Source organism: Danio rerio, chromosome 4 (assembly GCF_052040795.2).
Source record: "Danio rerio strain M-AB ecotype USA chromosome 4, GRCz13ab, whole genome shotgun sequence".
NCBI lineage: Eukaryota > Metazoa > Chordata > Actinopteri > Cypriniformes > Danionidae > Danio > Danio rerio.
This window is the reverse complement of record NC_141024.2, coordinates 47,946,752-47,969,555: the sequence shown is the minus strand read 5'-3', so window position 1 is coordinate 47,969,555 and position 22,804 is coordinate 47,946,752. Positions and strand designations below refer to the sequence as shown.

The window sequence follows — 22,804 nt, the reverse complement described above, 5'->3', positions numbered from 1 at the left end:
TTGCATCTCCTTTTTCAAATTTTTTCCTTTCCATTCTTTCTTTAATCTCTTCTCTTCTTATTTTCTGCCGTTGTAGAACCATTTCAATGTTTAGGCCACTTTTAGATCTTGATTTTAAATCTTTTATCTTTTTTCCTTTTTCTTTTTTTTCCAGTCCATAATTCCCCCTTTCAAAATCCATTGCTCTTACCTCATTTATTGCTCTTATTTCATTGTCCTCAGTCCTTGTTTTCTCCTGTCTATCTTCATTGTTCAGTTCTGTAGTGTCCTCATCATATTGTTCATCAGCAAATTGTCTATTATTTGGTTCTCCTTCTTCCTTGTTTGCTCCTTCTCCCAGTTCCATTTCTTTATCCTCTTGCTCATTTCTGTCCTCTTCTGTATTGTTTTCTTCTCCTGTTTTGTCCTCCTTCCTTTCTGTTGCAGTATTTTCAAGTGACGCTTGTATTTCCATCCTTTCAACTTCCTCCTCTTTGTTGCAGTTACATCTTGTTGATGCCCTCTCGCAGCCCTGGCACTGCGGAACTTCGCAGTCCCGCACATAATGCCCCTGCTGAAGACATCTCCTGCACGTGAAATTTGGGCAGTCTTTCTTTTCATGCTCTGTACTGGAGCAGAGTCTGCACATTTTCAGTTGATTGTCATGTATCACTCTGAAATACTGCATCCCTTCTTCCGTCATGAAGCCCACATTGTATGGTAAAGATTTAACTTCTTTGGGAAACTTTACCTTCACAAATCGTGTTCCGTCTGCAACCATTGTTCCCGGATGATCTTTCTTTTCATGCTCTGTACTGGAGCAGAGTCTGCACATTTTCAGTTGATTGTCATGTATCACTCTGAAATACTGCATCCTTCTTCCGTCATGAAGCCAACATTGTATGGTAAAGATTTAACTTCTTTGGGAAACTTTACCTTCACAAATCGTGTTCCGTCTGCAACCATTGTTCCCGGATGATATTTCCTTCTTATTGGCAGTATAGGAGTCACTCCCCAATTACTTAGTTTCTGTTGTATCTCCTCATCCTGTATATAACTGGGCAAGTTCAGGAAAGATACCATTTTTTCTGTTGCACACAGCTTTTTCACATAGAAGTAAAGTTGGTTTTATATTTGCACATTCGCACTTACGCTCCCCTAATAAAATATTAGAAAACTATTGTTTGCAAATTCCAAATAGCGAAATCACACTAGCAGACAACTATTATCAAACTACAACAGCGTTCATGGTCAAAGAAATCATGCTAGTGTTGTTTGAAGTGTTACTTACATGCGATTTCAGACTGAATATTCAATATCGCGTGAAAAACAACAAAGGGACCGTGTCACAAGTTCTCAGGTTATTGAAAAACGAACAAAAGGAATTCAGCCAACAACTATAACGGTACACATCACTTACATTTTGCATTACAATGACATGTTTTTATTGATTAATATATTTCATGTAATATATATATATATATATATATATATATATATATATATATATATATATATATATATATATATATATATATACACAAATATTTTATGTTTCTGATTTGTATGTAACCTTGTCATTTGATTTGTTTAAATAGGTTTTGAAATCATGGCCTGTGCACATCAACATCTGTGGACCCTGCAGAACATGCATGCAACCTGTGCCTTGCTGTTTTCCTTACCTCTGTCTTACCCATTGTCTTAACTAAATATTGTAACACTGTCATTTCTGTTTTTTCTGTTTATGACATGTTGTTGTACATTAAACTATCATTATATCATAAATAGTGTGCATTTATTATGATCATTATAATTTGTTGATCCTACAATGATTGGACAACAAAAAAAATTACACATTTACATACACAATGAAAAACAAACACTACAGAAATTATGCTCTAAAATATTACTATAAACTATTGTAGAACATATATTTCTCCAAACTTACTTGTGAGTGATAGATATTATTATTACAGATGTCTGATATTAATTTGTTGATGCTACAATTATTTCACAACAAAATATTAAGATATTTACATTCATGAAAAACACTACAGAAATTATGCTCACAAATATTAATAAAAAATTTCACACCATATTTTTCTCAAAAAGTGCTTGTGAGTGATAGGGGATATTATGACTGATGTCTGATATTAATTTGTTAATCCTAAAATGATTGAACAACAAGATATTACGATATCTGTGTTTAACATGAAAAACATACTGTAGAAAATATGATTAGAATTATCAATATAAATTTATTTACAAGATATATTTATGAAAAGCTACTTATGAGTGATACACAATATTATTACTGATGCCTTATATTAATTTGTTGACACTACAATGGTTGGACTTAAAGAAATTTAGACATCTACATCCACAATGAAAAACACTACAGAAAATATGCAAACAAATATTAATATAAATTATTTCTCAACATATATTTATGAAAATGTACTTGTGAGTGATAGATAATATAATTATTGATGTCTGATATTAATTTATGGATCCTACAATAATTGTAAAGCAAGATATTAGGATATCTGCATTTACCATGAAAAAAAACCGAGGAAAAAATGCTTATAATTATCAATATATATATTTTTTTACAAAATATATTTATGAAAAGCTACTTGTGAGTCATAGATAATATTATTACTGATGGCTGGATTTTTAATTTCTTTATCCTACATTTATTACACAACAAGATATTAAGATATTTAGATTCATAAAAAACACTACAGAAATTATGCTTATAAATATTAATATTAATTCATATCTAACATACATTTATTAAACCGTGCTTGTGAGTGATAGACAATAGTATTACTGATGTCTGATGTTCATTTGTTGACCCTACAATGATTGTGAAACAAGATATCAGGATGTTTACATTCACAATGAAACACACACTACAGAAATTATGTGCATAAATAAAGCATATTAATTAATGTACAGGATATATTTATGAAAAGGTCCTTGTGAGTTATAGATAATATTATTAACAATGTCTAATTTTAATTTGTTGCTCCTACAACATTTGGACATTAGAAAATTAAGATTTTTACATTTACAATGAAAAAAACACACTACAGAAATTATGTGCACATAAAAATGAATATAAATTAATGCAAACCATATATTTATCAAAATGTGCTTGTTAGTGATAGACAATATAATTATTGATGCCTGATGTTTATTTGCTGACCCTACAATGATTTTGAAACAAGATATTAACATATTTACAATCATTAAAAACACACACTGCAGAAATTATGAACACAAATTTTTATATAAATTAATATACATTATATATTTATGAAAAGCTTCTTGTGAGTGATAGACAATATTACTGCTGATGTCTGATAATAGTTTGTTGACGCTACAAACAAGATATTAAGATATTTACATTTATGAAAAAGACACACTACAGCAATTATGATCATAAATATTAATTAATTTTTTTACACTATATATTTCTCTAAAAGTACTTGTGAGTGATAGATAATATTATGACTGATGTCTGATATTTATTTCTTTATCCTACAATGATTTCACAACAACATATTAAGATATCTGCGTTTACTATAAAAAAACATATGCTGTGGAAAATATGCTTATAATTATCAATATAAATTTATTTACAAGAAATATTTATGAAAAGCTTCTTGTGAGTGATAGACAATATTACTGCTGATGTCTGATATTAGTTTGTTGATGCTACAATTATTGTGAAACAAGATATTAAGATATCAACGTTTACCATTAAAAATATGTACTGTAGAAAATATGCTTATAAAAATTAATATTAAATTGTTTGCAACACGTATTTATATAAGGCTACTTGTGAGTGATAGGGGATATCATGACTGATGTTTGATGTTCAATTGTTGATGCTACAGTGATTGGGCAACAAAATATTAAGATATTTACATTCACTGTGATGAAAAACACAATTAATTATGCTTAATTAATTATGAAATTATGCTTATAAATATGAATATAAATTCAACATATAGTTGTGAAAATGTACTTGAGAGTAATAGATAATATACTTATTGATGTCTGATTTTAATTTGTTAATCCTACAATGATTTTGAAACAAGATATTAATATATTTTACAATAAAAAAAAAAACACTATAGAAAATATGCTTTAAAAGTCCACCTTAATAATTGTTGTGCACAATAGTAAAATAATATTTCAATGGTGGTGGTAATGGTGGTATTGATTTCAAGCATGAATCTTTATTTTTGTTGTACTCGTATAACTTATTTAAAGAATATTATATGTATTTTTGTCACTTTTTATGTTAGCCTAAAGTCAAAGTCATGAATGTGTGTTTTTTTTTAAATATATATAAAAATAGTTTCCCAGAGATGGGTTGTGGCTGGAAGGGCATCCGCTGCATAAAATCTTGCTGGATAAGTTGTCGGTTCATTCCGCTGTGGCGACCCCGGATTAATAAAAACTAAGCTGAAAAGAAAATAAATGAATGACTTAATAAAAATATTTTTTATTAGCATAATTTTTCCAGCATTTGTCTACATGTTCTAGTCTAGTGTACTCATCATTTCTTTTGCTAATAACATCTCTTTCAGTATTATTTTGTATTTTTTTAAGTTTGCTTACAACCACTGCATGTATTTAATCTTTTTATTTAAAAATATAAAATTATGTTTTTTATACATTGTAATTTAACCAATTTTTCCCACATCAATCTTCATGTTGTGGTGACATCAATTGTTTTACGTATAATATTTATTTATTTCAATATTTTTCTCGTATTATTTAAGTTTGCCTATAATCAATCTTCTATACATTTACAGGTGTAAAAAAGTACTTTAAAATATATTAGTTTAAGCAAAATGTTTTCCCACATGAGTCTTCATTTTATGTTGTACTCACATCAATTATTTTACTAATGTGCACAGCAATTATTATGGTGAACTTTTAAAGCATATTTTCTATCAAGTTTTTTTTTTTTTTTTTCAAAATCATTGTAGGATTAACAAATTAAAATCAGACATCAATAAGTATATTATCTATTACTCTCAAGTACATTTTCACAACTATATGTTGTAAATGAATTTATATTCATATTTATAAGCATAATTTCTGTAGTGTTTTTCATCACAGTGAATGTAAATATCTTAATATTTTGTTGTCCAATCACTGTAGCATCAACAATTGAACATCAAACATCAGTCATGATATCCCCTATCACTCACAAGTAGCCTTATATAAATACGTGTTGCAAACAATTTAATATAAATTTTTATAAGCATATTTTCTACAGTACATATTTTTAATGGTAAACGTTGATATCTTAATATCTTGTTTCACAATAATTGTAGCATTAACAAACTATTATCAGACATCAGCAGTAATATTGTCTATCACTCACAAGAAGCTTTTCATAAATATATCTTGCAAATAAATTTATGTTGATAATTATAAGCATATTTTCCACAGCATATGTTTTTTACAGTAAACACAGATATCTTAATATTTTGTTCCACAATCATTGTAGGATTAACTAATTAAAATCAGCCATCAGCAGTAATATTGTCTATCACTCACACGTAATTTTTGAGAAATATATGGTCTACATTAACTATTATTAATATTTATGCACATAATTTCTGTAGTGTGTGTTTTTCACAGTGAATTTAAATATGTTAATAGCTTGTTGTCCAATCATTGTAGGATCAACAAATTAAAATCAGCCATCAGTAATAATATTGTCTATCAGTCACAAGTACATGTTTCTACAATTAGCAAAATATGAACCTATAGTTGTAATTACAATGTAACAAAACAGTTAAAACAATGAACAACACATACAGTGTCCAATCATTGTAGCATCAACAAATTGAAATTAGCCATCGGTTATCATATTGTCTATCACTTACAAGTACCTTTTTATATATGTTTATATGTTGTAAATGAATTTATATAAATATTTGTGATCATAATATCAGTAGTTTATGTTTTTCAGTGAATGTAAATATCCTTATATCTTGTTTTACAAGCAATGTAGGATTAACAAATTAACATCAGACATCAGTAATATTATTGTGTATAACTCATAAAAATTTGTGGAGAAATATATGGTGTAAAATAATTTAAATGAATATTTACGACCATATTTTTTTAGTGTATGATTTTCATAGTGAATGTAAATAACTTAACTTCTTAATGTCCAATCATTGTAGGATCAACAAATTGCTATCAGACATCAGTAATAATATTATCTATCACTCACAAGTACCTTTTGAGAAATATATGTCATAAAAAAATTATATTAATATTTGTGTGAATATTTACTGTAGTGTGTGTTTTTCAGTGTGAATGTAAATATCTTGTTTCACAATAATTGTAGCATCAACAAACTAATATCAGACATCAGCAGTAATATTGTCTATCACTCACAAGAAGCTTTTCATAAATATTTCTTGTAAATAAATTTATATTGATAATTATAAGCATATTTTCCACAGCATATGTTTTTTTATAGTAAATGCAGATGTCTTAATATGTTGTTGTGAAATCATTGTAGGATAAAGAAATTAATATCGGACATCAGTAATAATATTATCTATCACTCACAAGTACTTTTAGAGAAATATATGTCATAAAAAAATTATATTAATATTTGTGTGAATATTTACTGTAGTGTATGTTTTTCAGTGTGAATGTAAATATCTTGTTTCACAATAATTTTAGCATCAACAAACTATTATCAGACATCAGCAGTAATATTGTCTATCACTCACAAGAAGCTTTTCATAAATATATAATGTATATTAATTTATATAAAAATTTGTGTTCATAATTTCTGCAGTGTGTGTTTTTAATGATTGTAAATATGTTAATATCTTGTTTCAAAATCATTGTAGGGTCAGCAAATAAACATCAGGCATCAATAATTATATTGTCTATCACTAACAAGCACATTTTGATAAATATATGGTTTGCATTAATTTATATTCATTTTTATGTGCACATAATTTCTGTAGTGTGTTTTTTTCATTGTAAATGTAAAAATCTTAATTTTCTAATGTCCAAATGTTGTAGGAGCAACAAATTAAATTAGACATCATTAATAATATTATCTAAAACTCACAAGCACCGTTTAATAAATGTATGTTAGATATGAATTAATATTAATATTTATAAGCATAATTTCTGTAGTGTTTTTCATGAAATAAATGTAGGATAAAGAAATTAAATCCAGCCATCAGTAATAATATTATCTATGACTCACAAGTAGCTTTTCATAAATATATTTTGTAAAAAAAATTATATTGATAATTGTAAGCATATTTTCCACAGTTTGTTTTTTTCATGGTAAATGCAGATATCCTAATATCTTGCTTTACAATTATTGTAGGATCAATAAATTAATATCAGACATCAATAATTATATTATCTATCACTCACAAGTACATTTTCATAAATATATGTTGTAAAATAATTTATATTAATATTTGTGTGCATATTTTCTGTAGTGTTCATTGTGGATGTAGATGTCTTAATTTCTTTAAGTCCAACCATTGTAACATCAACAAATTAACATCAGAAATCAATAATTATATTATCTATCACTCACAAGTAGCTTTTCATAAATATATCTTGTATATGAATTTATAAGAATATTTATAAGCATATTTTTATAGTATTTTTTTTGCATTTCAAAACAAGTTTATTTAAAAAGCACACTTCATACACAATGATAATTTAAGAATAAATCCATTACATCTCCCATTTCATCATTTTATCATGCAATTACATTGATTACAAACACAAATTACAAAAGGTCTGCTGGTCTTCCTATTGCAGCTCTATATTGACACATGGGACATGAAACAAACATTGGCAAGAATCTCACTTAATATGTAATGAAAGTACAACTTATTACATTACTATGTAATATGTGGCAATTATGTATAAAAATATTGTGCAAATACATGCAAGTAAAAAAAAAACATTCCAAAGTGAATAATAGCATTGTAAATCCCCAAATGCATAGATTCTCATTTTGGACTCTTTTCGTCCACACTGTTAAAAATTGTCCTGTTAAAAAACAGTAAAATACTGGCAGCTGCAGTTGCCAGCAATGTACTGTTATTTTACAGTATGTTGCTGTAAAAATACATGGACTACATTGATTTACACAATACTCAAGTGAACTCATTTTGCTCACTGAAAGCAACTGCCTCAACTTGGTCAACTGCTGAATGAGTTTATGAAGTATTGTTTTATATATGCTTAGAAGCATACTTATAATGATAACTTATTTTACTTAATTAGAAAAGTTCGGTTTAACTCTAATGTCTTATTTTTCACAACAGCACACATACATGTAAATCTGGAATCACCAGAGAGATTCTGACTGCATCAGCAACTAAACAGCCGCTATCTTTAAATAGAGAAACATGCAGAATAACATCAGCAGTTCATTGTTCATCTTTAACTCATACACTGGCTCTACTCTCCTCCACAACGGTGACACACAGAAGAAATTAGCTTCAGGTTTTACAGTAAAATACTGTTTTTTCCTTGATTTAACAGTAATCTACTGGCAGCTGTGGTTGCCAGCAATATACTGTTTTTTACAGTCTATTTCCGTTGTGTAAATTAACAGTATATTACTGTTAAAATACATTTTTACACTGTGTTTTTACCTCTCACACCTTTAACCCTTTAAACCCCAGAGCATATACTTCAGTTTTTATTGAAGTGTCCACACTACTGAGTGTTCAAGAAACATGGAGCAAAGCTGAAGTAAATTCATTAATTAACTGACTAATTAAATGATAATTGAGGATTAACAATGAACAAATGAAGAAATACTGAAGGGAAAAAACAAGAACAGAAAATACAAAACTTTAGTCACAGCTTTATAATGAAATAACCTGAAGAACAACAAATGATTAAATCATTTAAATGATCAGCGGATGATTAAACAACTCTACAAACATCATCACCAGCTACACTTATTACTTAATACATGTATTTTTGTATAACATTTACTAAAGTTCTTCTTGAGAAAAAGTTAAAGTTTTACGTCACCATCATGGAGAACAGAGTTTGCTTTAGTTGGGCTCTTAGCCCTGTCATTATTAACATTTATATATCTTGGCTGCTGCAATTGTTAAGAACTTTGTTTAAAAAGCTCCTTTGTTGTGGCAAGCCAGCCAAAAACCTAAATAAGATCTGGTGATGTTCATGTTGCTATTAAATGGCAGAGTCTGTTCTCATTTCGTATAATAAAATTTACTGCTCCTTTCAATGTTAAATCTATTGTTTTACATTATATGTCTATATATGGCAATGATTTCTGGAAGTGTTTAAGAATATCTTGGACAATAACACTGCTCTATGGTGTAAATCGCACTCAAACAGACATCAATAATCAGCATATGAACCTCAATAATGGTGAAAACAAATTTAACAAAATTAACAGTTTAACTCACAAACAGGAAACTGAAAGTCTAAACATAAACAACAGCAGAATAAAACACAAATAAAGAAAACTGTTAGACCATTATACAACATTTATTTATACCGCAATGCATGCTGGGATATTTGTACAGTGCCACTCCCAGCATGCATTGCAGCATGAAACATTTGAGATGTTACCATTGTTGAGATACAAGGTCAGATTCATGAGGTCTGAGTGTGTATTTGTCATAACTGAACTGTTTTTGTATGTTATTTCTTAACTGTTAAGTAATTACAGAGGTATCTTTTCTTTTTCCATTTCTCATTAATTAAATTAATACCTGCAACTAATCATAAAATCTATTGCATGAGGCCCTTCATCCAGATTTATACCAAAACATTTATCAGAACTAATTTCAGACAAATAGATTTCTCTATTTATTGACTTCCCAACTTTATTGCTATAGTACAAATGTTTTGTAAACTCTGTATTCAAGCAGATGGAAAGTCTTCTTAAAAGAGTTCAAGGGTGAAGAGCCCAACTAAACCAGCCCCTCACTCCATTATGGTGACACAAAAAACACCTTAATTTCTGTTGGATCTCAATGAGAATAGTATGGACGTCAAATCAGTCAGTAATAAGTGTGTCTGCTGTTGTTTGTGGAGTTGTTTAATGATCCTCTGCTGAGACTGAAGCTGTTTTATTTTATTTTATTTTATGTTGTAACTCAAGTCACTGTTTGTGTTTCTTGTTTCTTTTCTTCAGTAATTGTAATTATTAACAGCAGGTGTTCATCAGTGTCTGAATTCACTCATTAGTGTTCATTAAAACTGTCAGGTGAACTATATTAGTTAACTAGTGTATGAAATAGTGAACAAGGACACAAAGCGTGATTTCAAACACAGACTTCAAAACATCGAATCTGAACTCTGTTAGCTCACAGTTTTCTGCAGTTGGTTACTTTCTCGAAAACAAAAATGTTACCCAGAAAGCACTGTTTTTAACAGAATATTACTGTTTTAGTGAAAAAACATTATTTTACTGTAGAATCTGACCGTTTTTTAACAGCAATTTTTTACAGTGCACATGAGCCGAACTCATTTCATGACACTGTTATTTGCTGTCTTGAAAATATTTTTTTATTCACATGTACTTCAGCAGAGTAACATTTTAAAGGAGGGAGCCAGTGGTGAAGTTCACAAGTCTCAATCTGGCCATCTTTTGCTTGCGTACAATCTGTAAATAATTGAGAAAAAGAAGAGGGGAAAAAACATATATAGTTATTCATATTACACATGAACATGTATACTTGTGTAAAGTGTATATACATTAATCATAACTCAAAAATCAGTGTATAAAATTACTATTCTATATTAATATACTATTCTAAATTACTAAGTCTATTCTAAAGGTTTTATGTTTTTAAATTGTTTTAATATGATGTATACATAAACATGTCTGTGATATATTGTTTGCAGATGATTTTATTAAGATTAAGTAGTAGGCTTACTATAGACAGTGAACGTTGGCAGCTTGATTTTACAAACTGATAGTTTGTAGACGGTCCCTCAAAAAAGCGATGACGTCACCTCCTTCATAGAGGTAAGCGTGTTTTTCTACTCCTTTAAAACGCCGAGTTTGACAGAAAAGTGTGGCGTACATTTTGCTCATAATCGACTACAACGGTAAATAATTGAATTTGGATTCTTTACTTGCTGATTAACAAACTTATTGAACGCAGAGGTCGGAATGTGCGAATATAAAACCAACTTTACTTCTATCTTTTTCACTTCACATTCTTCTCCATTAATCATCAGTCCGTTAATCAATATCTCACATTCTTTTTCACTTTCCATTGTCAGTTCAAATTCGTTGTTGTTTTTCCTTCTCAGACCAATTAATTTGCCAATCCCGACTTTGTCTTCAACTGATTTGATTATGTTGTTTATAGTTGAGTTTTCAATGTCTCTTACCATCATTGTTAGTTTGGCTTCCTTCTTGTACTCTCTTTGATATCTTGCTTGCTTCTTTAGTTTGTTCAGCATTTGTTGTTTTTGACTTAAAGCATTCCTTTGTCCTTCAGTATTCTTTACACTTTCAATACTTGCAATTGATTGTAGATCCTCTTTCTTTTCTTGACCACCTCCTATTCCTTTTTTTTTCTTTGAGACAACTGTTGCCCATGTCTCATTGCTGTTTTCTCCGGCATCTTCATTTCGAGTCCTTTCAAGCATGTTAGTAGCATTTCCTTGTTCTCTGTTCCTTTTTCCATTTGTGTCCTGTTCATTCTCTTTCTCCGTAGTGTCCATTTTGTTGTTTACTAACCCCAAAACAGTGTTACTGTTTGGGGTTAGTTAAAATTAATCTTTAACTAAAAAAACAATTAAAGTAAACTTTGTAATACAAAAACTAAAAACAAAAAACAAAACTGCCAAAATGGAAGAGCCTCTCTCTTCCTTCTGCCACCTCACACTTCCTGCAGTGCAACAACTCTAACTCACACTAGAGGGCGTGTCCAGGGTGGTATGGCCGTAAGCGAAAGAGGCTGTCAAGAGTTGGCTATTTAAAACAGGCGCAGCACCAGGGACCGAGCTCAGCTCAGCTAGCATCGACACAGCACCGACAGAAACAATGCCCTTGAAGGCGAGTAAAAATAATGGCAGCGAAGCTGTGACACGGGGAAGTCTATCAGCTGCCAAATGAAGGACTTCGAAAAGCTTACAGCACCTGGTATTCCCAGGCGGTCTCCCATCCAAGTGTATCAGGTGTACTATATTTATTTATTATTAGACGAGACAATAAAACCAGAAGATTACAAGGTAAGTAAAAGGAGGTGGGGGTGAAACTGAGCAATAACCAAAGACAAACTGAATGTTTTAAATACAAAAATAATTTTACTTTAGATTTGATAATTTTTTTCATTTTTGTATTTGTCTAAGTAAACTATATTAACATCAGTAACTATTTAGACTATTTAAACAGAACCCCAGGGTGCACCCACTTTACAATTATTTTAAATCAAACACAAATCACAATAAATGAATTCAAGTGAAAACAAAAGAAACCATAAAATAACACAAATAAATCAGTGTCGTTGTTCACTCTGAAATTGGTGAAATCAGTTCAATTCAGATAAAGTTCTGTTTTTCCCTCCAAGAAAATCAGTCCTTAGAGCTGTATTTAAAAAATCGCAGTACAATAAAGGAATTAACTTTTTGGCAAATTCTTACTTTATCCGGTGAAATGAGGATAAATTGAAATATGTGTACTAATATAATGGAATACCTGTCAAATTCGCGATGTCTATATCACTCTATGGTCTTCTCACACACACGCGATTGCAAAATGGCGTCAGCGCACTGTAAACGCAATGCAACATGCGGTCTGACTTCAACACACTCTTAAACACACTAAATAACAACTATTTTGCAGGTACAACTTGATTTAGTACAACTAAAATCACTTTTAAACTGTTTAGGAATCATAACATACTGTATTTTAATCTTTTTGTTCAAGTTTGCTCCTCTCTATTATTCTGCCAACCGGTCTCGTCTCTGCTCTCTCTCTCTCTGCCGGCAAGCTGGAAGGGGCGGAGCTAACAACCCGCTCCTACAATTGGTTGTTACTTTACCTCAAACTACATTTGTATACATGAATTTTATTTCTTTTATCATATTTATAAAGACTTGTAGATATAATAATAATATGATTATTCTGCTCTAAATAATATTATAAATAATTATTTAACTATTTTACTAGGGTTACATATGTTTCTGCAACTATTGTCGATAAGATGACTTTCAGTTTTGCCATATGAACGACAGAGCATAAGAACGACAAGAATGGGATTTGATGGACTCGGCCACCCCGTCATGTATGTACTCACTTTTCTGATATGGGCTGGACTATAGAATTTCTGTATGTATTTGCTGCTATTTTCGATAAAGATGACATAAAATTTTGCAACAACATCCTTCAAAACGCTAAAAGAGTGAGAGTAAAAGAACTTCTACAGAAACACCATGATCTCTCAAATGCCAGAACATAAGAGCGACAAGGATGGGATTCGAACCCACGCGTGCAGAGCACAATGGATTAGCAGTCCATCGCCTTAACCACTCGGCCACCTCGTCACATATTTTACTTTATCTCTGGTAGAGGCCGGACTGTGGCACATATTTCTATATGTATGTTTCTGCAACTATTTTCGGTAAGATGACTTTCAGTTTTGCCGTATGAACGACAGAGCAAATGAACGACAACAATGGGATTCGATGGACTCGGCCACCCCGTCATGTATGTACTCACTTTCATGACGGGGGCTGGAATATGACATTTCTGTATGTATTTGCTACTATGTTCGGTAAAGATGACGTTAAATTTTGCAACAACATCCTTCAAAACGATAAGAGCGTGCGAGTAAAACACCTTCCACAGAAGCACCGGCCTCTTTCAAACGCCAGAGCTTTTGAACGACAAGGATGGGATTCGATGGACTCTTCCACCTCGTCATGTATGTACTCACTTTCATGATGGGGGCTGGACTATGGCATATATGTTTGTATTTTCAGCTATTTTCGATAAAGATGACATCAAATTTTGCAACAACATCCTTTAAAACGCTAAAATAATGAGAATAAACGAAATTCTACAGAAACACCATGATCTCTCGAATGCCGAATCAAATTAGCGACGAGGATGGGTTTCAAACCCACTCATGCAGTGCATAATGGACTAGCAGTCTATCACGTTAACCACACGGCCAACACGTCATGTATTTTCCTTTTTCTCTAGTGGAGGCCGGACTTTGGCACATAATTGTATATGTATGTTTCAGCAACTATTTTCGGTAAGATGACTTTCAGTTTTGCCGTATGAACGAAAGATCAAATGAACGACAAAAATGGGATTCGATGGACTCGGCCACCCCGTCATGTATGTACTCACTTTCCTGTTGGGGGCTGGACTATAGCATTTCTGTATGTATTTGCTGCTATTTTCGGTAAAGATGACGTTAAATTTTGCAACAACATCCTTCAAAACGATAAGAGCGTGCGAGTAAAACACCTTCCACGGAAGCACCGGCCTCTTTCAAACGCCAGAGCATTTGAACGACAAGGATGGAATTCGATGGACTCTTCCACCTCGTCATGTATGTACCTACTTTCATGATGGGGGCTGGACTATGGCATATGTTTGTAATTGCAGCTATTTTCGATAAAGTTGACATAAAATTTTGCAACAACATCCTTCAAAACGCTAAAAGAGTGAGAGAACTTCTACAGAAACACCATGATCTCTCGAATGCCAGAACATATGAGCGACGAGGATGGGATTCGAACCCACGCGTGCAGAGCACAATGGATTAGCAGTCCATCGCCTTAACCACTCGGCCACCTCGTCACATATTTTTCTTTTTCTCTGGTAGAGGCTGGACTGTGGCACATATGTGTATATGTATGGTTCTGCAACTATTTTCGGTAAGATGACTTTCAATTTTGCCGTATGATCGACAGAGCAAATGAACGACAAAAATGGGATTCGATAGACTCGGCCACCCCGTCATGTATGTACTCACTTTCCTGTTGGGGGCTGGACTACGGCATTTCTGTATATATTGGCTGCTATTTTCGGTAAAGATGACGTTATATTTTGCAACAACATCCTTCAAAACGATAAGAGCGTGCGAGTAAAACACCTTCCACAGAAGCACCGGCCTCTTTCAAACGCCAGAGCTTTTGAACGACAAGGATGGGATTCGATGGACTCTTCCACCTCGTCATGTATGTACTCACTTTCATGATGGGGGCTGGACTATGGCATATATCTTTGTATTTTCAGCTATTTTCGATAAATATGACATCAAATTTTGCAACAACATCCTTTAAAACGCTAAAATAATGAGAATAAACAAAATTCTACAGAAACACCATGATCTCTTGAATGCCGAATCAAATGAGCGACGAGGATGGGTTTCAAACCCACTCATGCAGTGCATAATGGACTAGCAGTCCATCACGTTAACCACACGGCCAACACGTCATGTATTTTCCTTGATCTCTAGTGGAGGCCGGACTTTGGCACATAATTGTATATGTATGTTTCAGCAACTATTTTCGGTAAGAAGACTTTCAGTTTTGCCGTATGAACGAGAGAACAAATGAACGACAAAAATGGGATTCGATGGACTCGGCCACCCTGTCATGTATGTACTCACTTTCCTGTTGGGGGCTGGACTACGGCATTTCTGTATGTATTTGCTGCTATTTTCGGTAAAGATGACGTTAAATTTTGCAACAACATCCTTCAAAAGGATAAGAGCGTGCGAGTAAAACACCTTCCACGGAAGCACCGGCCTCTTTCAAACGCCAGAGCATTTGAACGACAAGGATGGTATTCGATGGACTCTTCCACCTCGTCATGTATGTACTCACTTTCATGATGGGGGCTGGACTATGGCATATGTTTGTAATTGCAGCTATTTTCGATAAATTTGACATAAAATTTTGCAACAACATCCTTCAAAACGCTAAAAGAGTGAGAGAACTTCTACAGAAACACCATGATCTCTCAAATGCCAGAACATATGAGCGACGAGGATGGGATTCGAACCCACGCGTGCAGAGCACAATGGATTAGCAGTCCATCGCCTTAACCACTCGGCCACCTCGTCACAGACTATCCTTCTTCTACGGGGGAGGCCGGACTGTGGCACATATTTGTATATGTATGTTTCTGCAACTATTTTCGGTAAGATGACTTTTAATTTTGCCGTATGATCGACAGAGCAAATGAACATAAAAATGTGATTCGATGGACTCGGCCACCCCGTCATATATGTACTCACTTTCCTGTTGGGGGCTGGACTACGGCATTTCTGTATATATTGGCTGCTATTTTCGGTAAAGATGACGTTATATTTTGCAACAACATCCTTCAAAACGATAAGAGCGTGCGAGTAAAACACCTTCCACAGAAGCACCGGCCTCTTTCAAACGCCAGAGCTTTTGAACGACAAGGATGGGATTCGATGGACTCTTCCACCTCGTCATGTATGTACTCACTTTCATGATGGGGGCTGGACTATGGCATATATGTTTGTATTTTCAGCTATTTTCGATAAAGATGACATCAAATTTTGCAACAACATCCTTTAAAACGCTAAAATAATGAGAATAAACGAAATTCTACAGAAACACCATGATCTCTCGAATGCCGAATCAAATGAGCGACGAGGATGGGTTTCAAACCCACTCATGCAGTGCATAATGGACTAGCAGTCCATCACGTTAACCACACGGCCAACACGTCATGTATTTTCCTTTTTCTCTAGTGGAGGCCGGACTTTGGCACATAATTGTATATGTATGTTTCAGCAACTATTTTCGGTAAGATGACTTTCAGTTTTGCCGTATGAACGAAAGATCAAATGAACGACAAAAATGGGATTCGATGGACTCGGCCACCCCGTCATGTATGTACTCACTTTCCTGTTGGGGGCTGGACTATAGCATTTCTGTATGTATTTGCTGCTATTTTCGGTAAAGATGACGTTAAATTTTGCAACAACATCCTTCAAAACGATAAGAGCGTGCGAGTAAAACACCTTCCACGGAAGCACCGGCCTCTTTCAAACGCCAGAGCATTTGAACGACAAGGATGGAATTCGATGGACTCTTCCACCTCGTCATGTATGTACCTACTTTCATGATGGGGGCTGGACTATGGCATATGTTTGTAATTGCAGCTATTTTCGATAAAGTTGACATAAAATTTTGCAACAACATCCTTCAAAACGCTAAAAGAGTGAGAGAACTCCTACAGAAACACCATGATCTCTCGAATGCCAGAACATATGAGCGACGAGGATGGGATTCGAACCCACGCGTGCAGAGCACAATGGATTAGCAGTCCATCGCCTTAACCACTCGGCCACCTTGTCACGTATTTTTCTTTTTCTCTGGTAGAGGCTGGACTGTGGCACATATGTGTATATGTATGGTTCTGCAACTATTTTCGGTAAGATGACTTTCAATTTTGCCGTATGATCGACAGAGCAAATGAACGACAAAAATAGGATTCGATGGACTCGGCCACCCCGTCATGTATGTACTCACTTTCCTGTTGGGGGCTGGACTACGGCATTTCTGTATATATTGGCTGCTATTTTCGGTAAAGATGACGTTATATTTTGCAACAACATCCTTCAAAACGATAAGAGCGTGCGAGTAAAACACCTTCCACAGAAGCACCGGCCTCTTTCAAACGCCAGAGCTTTTGAACGACAAGGATGGGATTCGATGGACTCTTCCACCTCGTCATGTATGTACTCACTTTCATGATGGGGGCTGGACTATGGCATATATCTTTGTATTTTCAGCTATTTTCGATAAATATGACATCAAATTTTGCAACAACATCCTTTAAAACGCTAAAATAATGAGAATAAACGAAATTCTACAGAAACACCATGATCTCTCGAATGCCGAATCAAATGAGCGACGAGGATGGGTTTCAAACCCACTCATGCAGTGCATAATGGACTAGCAGTCCATCACGTTAACCACACGGCCAACACGTCATGTATTTTCCTTTTTCTCTAGTGGAGACCGGACTTTGGCACATAATTGTATATGTATGTTTCAGCAACTATTTTCGGTAAGAAGACTTTCAGTTTTGCCGTATGAACGAGAGAACAAATGAATGACAAAAATGGGATTCGATGGACTCGGCCACCCTGTCATGTATGTACTCACTTTCCTGTTGGGGGCTGGACTACGGCATTTCTGTATGTATTTGCTGCTATTTTCGGTAAAGATGACGTTAAATTTTGCAACAACATCCTTCAAAAGGATAAGAGCGTGCGAGTAAAACACCTTCCACGGAAGCACCGGCCTCTTTCAAACGCCAGAGCATTTGAACGACAAGGATGGGATTCGATGGACTCTTCCACCTCGTCATGTATGTACTCACTTTCATGATGGGGGCTGGACTATGGCATTTCTGTATGTATTTGCTGCTATTTTCGGTAAAGATGACGTTAAATTTTGCAACAACATCCTTTAAAACAACATCTTTCCATCCCCCATACTCACTCACTTCTAACATGTCCAACTCCAAGTTTCCACCTGTGGCCATATTCTCTCCTCTCTCTCTCTGGACTCTGGATCACTGCTCTTCTTACCCTGAAGTACTCTTTCTGCACTGCCAAGCACCAACATTGCTCTCCAAATAGATACTTGGTTGTAATAGGCTGAATGAGTGAGCCTTACAAACCATTCACCTTTACTTCCATAGAATTGTATTTTCTCTTGTCTTTTGCTCTTTTTTTTCTCATAAGTTTTCTTTACGGTACAGTGAGAGTGTGAGTAGGCTAATCCATATTCTCTCCTCTCTCTCTGGATTTTGTACAACACGTGGAATTACAGCCTGGTAAGTATGCTGAAGCTGAACATAACCCTCCCTCGCACCCATCTATAAGTTGTTTTTATGTTGTTTTAACAATGTTCAGATTTTGTTCATTTGTTTGCACTTGTATATACTGCAGGTTGTTTATTTTATTTAGTGTAGTCATTATTTGATATTACTATTATATACAGTCTTCTATTGTGCCGTTATTTCACATTCTTATTAAAAAGTTGCAGAAATGACCCAGAGTCACAAAGTTCTGTTTCAGTGGATTCATATGCTTTTTAAACTAAACAAAAGTGTAAACACAGACACAATGTTGGGATATAATTAATGATCATTTAAACTATTTATTCTATTTAAAAACATGCAATACTTTAAATGAGAAAATACACTTCATAATTTAAAACATATAAAGCTTTTTCAGATAAGTACAACACTGTTTCCCCTTCACCTGAAAAGTGATGTGATAGTTTAAATAAATATGAAAAGGAAAATGCCAGGGAAAAACAACTTAATGATCAAATTACCAATTTTTCCATCATTTTCCTTTTTCCATGTGATCAGCCGAGGACAAGAAAGAAGGAATCCACAAATATCCACAATATCCTGGAAAAAACACTGAAATAACAGGCTCTGTATGAGAGTTGCTCTTTGAAGAGAATAAGGCAATTAGCCTAATTAAAAAAGATAATTACAGTCAAATACAATAATAATTTATTTAAGCAAAAGAGAAAAAAGTCAATCTATTTTGGACAGACTTCATTGTAAAATGTCAGACATAATTTATAAAGACAGATTTTGATCTAACAGCAGCAAAACTTCATGCTAAACGCTGTGTGCTTGGGTCAGGATGATGATGATACTGACCTTTTTTCCTTTTTTAAAACAGTTTAAAACAAAACAAACAAAACAGCAATAAAAAAATCAAGCAAACAGACATTTTCAAAGGAACTTAGAAACAAAAAAGACTAACAAGTGTCAAAGGTCACAGAATACAATCGTATTTACATTTGTATTTATTGTTGATAAAATATAACATTTTGTTTAGGGTTACGTGTCAAAGATCAACAGGCTCCAAACATATATAAAATAAAAGCATCACAATAAAATTAAAACAAGACTTTTCTTCTCAACCATTTACCCCAGTATGCAGAAATGTTAATAGGCTTGTTGTCTCGAGGTAAATGTCAGTACTTCCATGTCATACACCTCTTTAAAAATATCATACCATTCGCCTACAGATGCAGGATCTTCCTTGAGCCATTTCTTTGTAATGGCCTTTTTGCTAGTTGTTAGCAGTGTGTTAAGAAGATACACATCATTTTTGCCATTTCTGCAGAGTAAATTCCCAGGTATATAGTTTTAAAATTACATTCCAAATTCAATCCCTTTATTGTATTTATCTCTTTATTTAAATCTTGCCAATAGGTGTTTATAATATTACTGTCAAAATATGTGGACATGATCTGCCAATACATTTCCACATTTTCTCCAGCATTCACCATTTTTTGATCTCTAGTTTGAAAGTATTTTATTTCATGTGTTATAAAGAACCTGATTACATTTTTATAAATAAATTCCCTCCATGAATCTGAATTGTGATCGTCTGTGTTTCCCAAATGGGTAACTATTCCTTATTTGTTATTATATTGGCTTCCCTTTCACATTTCTGTTTGATATACATTGTTGAATGTTTCTTTGTTAATGTCAGACAGGAATAAACTCTTGATACTAGTTTCTTAATTAACCTTCTTTTTGTAAGCATCTATAAATACCTGCACTACTGTTGTTGTTTTTATGTCTTCTGAATCTCTTATTTTTTATTGAAGTAGTCTCTAACTTGAAGGTAACGGAAAAAGTTTAGTTTATATAAGTTATATATATTGGAAATTTGTTAAAAACTTTCTATTTCATTATCAGTAGTGATGAGACAGAAGGATGTTATGTCTTGCAAACTCCATTGTTTAAATCGTAGATCTAGTTTTGCTGGTTTAAATTAAATATCATGTTCAACCCATCTTAATATCTTAGCTTGTCTTAATATGTTAGCTTTAATTGTTTGTACCAAATTTTCAAAGGTGTCTTTGTCAGGGAATTCAATTTATGCAATTCTGTATGTTGGAAATTTCTATCACCTAATAATACTTGGAGAGGTCAGTGGATTTGTAATTGTTCAAATTCTTTCCACTTTGCACAGTATTTGTCATTGCACCAATGAACTCTGTGTCTAAGCTGTGCTGCCTTATAATAATCATCTAATTAATCTATATCCTGAATATAATCCAAATTTTTCAAGAGAATACATCACCTTGGGTAAACTAAAGTCTGGGTATGTAAGAAACAGAAACACATCATCAGCGTATAAACAAATTTTATTTTATGTCTTTCTTAATTTTCACTCCCCTTATTTCTGTATCATCTCTGATTAGTTGTGCCAATGGTTCAGTAAATAAAGAAGGACTTAATGGGCATCCTTGTCAATATCCTCTTTCTAATATAATATGTTCTGAAATATCTCCGTTCATTTAAATTCTAGCTGTAGGATCCAAATCGTTGCAGAACTAAATATAAAAAAATCCCCCAACTCATCGAATCGAATGCTTCTTCTGCGCCTAGGCTACTTAGAAGACTGCGAATCTTGTTATGAGATATATAATCTATTACGTGAAGGGCTCGCCATATATTATCATAAGCTTGTCTTTGTTTTAAAACACCTGTTTGATCAGTATCTATTAGGTCTGGAAAAATGCCCTCTAATTGTTAGGCTGATATAGATGCATAGAGTCAATATTTAGGACTGAAATAGGTCTATATGAATTACACTCTAGTGGATATTTTTTCTTCTGAAATCACAGATATGACAGCTTCTCTCCAGGATCCAGGTGGGTTCGCCCTCACGTAAGGTATGATTAAAGCATTCAAAAAGCATTGACATCAACTGTTCTTTAAATATTTTATACCATTCTGCAGGGAAGCCATAAATGCCTGGTACTTTAGATGTTTTAAGTTTTGATATAGCGTTGCTTATTTCTTCTATGGTTATTTTTTTGAGTTAGGGTTTTATTTTGTATTGATCCAATTGATGTCAAATCTAATGTGTGTAAAAATGCTTGCATGTTTGCAAGTTCAATATTATCTTTTGAGGTATATAATTCCTTACTAATTCCTTCCTCCAATTTATGACATATCTTTTTAGTTTTGGGATCTTTGATTTTGAATATCCTCCTCTCTGCCTGTTTCCTTATTCTTCATGCCAGGAGCTTTTTTTGCTTTTGGACCATTTTCATAAAATTTAAAAATGTCAGTTTTAATTGTACTTGGTCATCGAATATTTTATTGAGTTCAGCTTTAACTTCTTTGATCTTATTAAAAATATCTGGATCTTCTTTATTACCATATTTAGTCTCTAATTCTATATTCAGATTATTCATGTAATTCAGTTTTTTTCCTCTTGATCCCCACATTATAAGTTTACCTCACATAACAGCTTTAGCTGTGTCCCATATGATACTAGATGACACCTCTCCATTATTATTGTTTTAAAAAGTCTAATAGTTCTTTTTTTAACATATTCTACACACGTTAAATCATTCAAATGATTAGGGTTAAATTGTCTTTTTGGGTTTATTGTCCAGGTAAACTGTTAAATATACTCCTGCATGGTCTGAGATGTCCCTTGTTCCTATTGTACAGTCTTTTATTTTATGTTGATCTGACCCAAACATAAAAAAATAATCAATTCTAGAATGAGACATGTGGGCGGAAGAAAAGAAAGTATGTTCTTTTTTAAGAGGGTATAGGTCTCTCCATACATCTATTAAGCCTAATTCTTTCATCAGATATCTTATTTGTCAAGTTTCTTGACTAATTTGCTTAAGATGAGTCCAATTTAGGCTAAAGTTGTACATTCCAGTCTCCCCCACTGATCAACGTACCTGATGCCTCCTTGGCTATAACACT

At 33.2% G+C, this 22,804-nt stretch overlaps 1 protein-coding gene and 4 non-coding genes across 5 annotated transcripts in view; 1 reads left to right on the top strand and 4 right to left on the bottom strand.

The window, feature by feature from the left end:
* Window positions 1–22,804, top strand: part of LOC141381647 (uncharacterized) — a 751,802-nt gene that overhangs the window by 476,163 nt on the left and 252,835 nt on the right. The gene's annotated exons all lie outside the window — the stretch shown is intronic.
* Window positions 13,485–13,566, bottom strand: trnas-gcu (transfer RNA serine (anticodon GCU)). Its single transcript has one exon. It is a non-coding gene; the product is annotated as a tRNA-Ser (tRNA).
* Window positions 14,755–14,836, bottom strand: trnas-gcu (transfer RNA serine (anticodon GCU)). Its single transcript has one exon. It is a non-coding gene; the product is annotated as a tRNA-Ser (tRNA).
* trnas-gcu (transfer RNA serine (anticodon GCU)) lies at window positions 16,025–16,106 on the bottom strand. Its single transcript has one exon. It is a non-coding gene; the product is annotated as a tRNA-Ser (tRNA).
* On the bottom strand, window positions 17,294–17,375 carry trnas-gcu (transfer RNA serine (anticodon GCU)). The gene has a single exon. It is a non-coding gene; the product is annotated as a tRNA-Ser (tRNA).